The sequence below is a fragment of the Pygoscelis adeliae genome, unplaced genomic scaffold (genome assembly GCF_000699105.1).
Source record: "Pygoscelis adeliae isolate BGI_AS28 unplaced genomic scaffold, ASM69910v1 Scaffold6, whole genome shotgun sequence".
Classification (NCBI taxonomy): domain Eukaryota; kingdom Metazoa; phylum Chordata; class Aves; order Sphenisciformes; family Spheniscidae; genus Pygoscelis; species Pygoscelis adeliae.
Window position 1 is genome coordinate 2,256,739 of NW_008825075.1, and position 1,967 is coordinate 2,258,705.

Here is a 1,967-nt window from a genome sequence, read left to right on the forward strand (position 1 = left end):
TAAAAAAAAAAAACAAAAACAAAAGCAAAACAAAAAAATTCTCAAAAACAAACCAAAAATATCCCACACAACCCCCACCCCCAATTAATGTGAAACAAACCAATAACCTTACAGTTGTAGTTGAAGTTCTTGTGTGTTTGCAACTGAAATATTACGCTGTTGGTTTAGTGTTGGAAAGAAATTAAAGTTAACAATAGTTAAAAAAAGAAATAAATAATCCACATTCATTGTCCAAGCAGGTGGATGTAACTAACCCTCCCCAAAAATCACGGTCAATTTCTCACTGTAACTCACTTCTGTGTACTGTTTCACTTTCATTTTGTTGCTTTTCATGGATTTTTCCGTAACCATTGGTGGTTTGTGCTCAGAGAGATCACAATTATTTTCTTTCCAGTTTATCTTCTCCAGAGAGAGAATGAATTTTGTTGGTTCAGAATTGAATTTATCTCAAACACTCACAATCAGCGTCAATTGCTGCTACTCTATTCTGCTAAAATAATTGTCACCTCAGAAACTATTACAATTCTTGCTTCTTAGTGTTTTTCACATCGCCGCTCTAAATTCTTCTGTACTGTTTTTTGTCTTGTCAGATCTGGAGTCTTCCTGCAAAACACACAGGGGCCATCAGTGGGGTGCCTCTTCTCTCACTGCCTTGTGCACCTGAAGTCACATAATGGCTGTTACCATGTACTGCCCTATGAGGATGACAGATCTTTGAATTTGGCTGTGGTAGCTGCTTTTGAGCCAGGCTCCTTTGGTGGTCTGCAGTGAGGAGCCAGGAACAGTCTAAAAAGCTTTTTGAGCTTTTCTAGAGACAATAACTGTGTGAGCTAAAGGGCTGTTTGACTAATTCTTTTATTTACATGAAATTCTAAGTTAACACATAAGGAACAAAATCCAGTTGCTTCCACTGTCTGTTTGAAACTCCTATATATCAAAATTAATTTACCTTTAAGAGCCGTATTTTGAGATTTTAACATTATCAGAGCATAGAAATGAGTAACTGTGCTTCCTAAAGTTGTTTAGGTGCCTTATATACTTAACATGCCTATGAGGCCTTCCATGATCTACTGAACTTTTCCAAGAGAGGTGCATTGCCTTATGATGAGAAATCATTTATTTCCTCTCTCTTTTATATTTCCTCTCTCTTTGTGTTTAATGTTACCTTACATAAAACTATAGTATTTTTCCCCAAGAATGATCCCAACATATTTTACAAACTGAATACTTTGAATGTATTTAAACTCAGTATAACCCTATTAAGTAGCCTCTGAAAATAGGTATGTGCATGTAGAGTTCTGCATTTCTGTCTGCCCTGTGAAGCACACAGAAGTTCTGCAGATCATATTTATAAGCTCTATCTTGAATTCTTTCTGCAACTAAGACGCCCACTGAAGCCATCAAGCAAGTTACTTTTACAAGGAATGCAGACTCCTACTCAAAGTGAATATTTCTTGTTATAGACCAAGCCAGGGCATGCTGAGGGAATACTTAGTCTTGCCTTTAAAAGTTACAGTAAAGTTTTGAGAGTCTAATCAATAGTGCTACAGGAGAAGAGTAAGGGTGTTCAATGAACAATAAAGTAGCGTTTCTCTGCATAAGCAAGCCAATTCAGTTCTCATCAAATTCCTGAAAAACAGAATATAGGATGATGATTTCTGGCACAAAAATGAAGTGATTTTTGTAAACAAATAGGCAGAACAAAGGAAGCAAAATAGCATACTCCCTGTGTTGAGGTGTGGCTTCAGCTCCTTAGTTTGACTACTCTTACTTATGATGTTGACATGCTAGATGTGCTCACTTGTGTTTAGGCAAATGTTTTTCCTTGCTTAATGTCCTAACTACCAACAAAGACTCCTGCCAAAGTCTTTTGAGATCTTTCTCTCCCAAGTTACCATTTGCCTATTTACTGTGTCCACATAGTGTTCTGACCTAAATATTCATTCATTTTGAAACTTGTGAAGTCG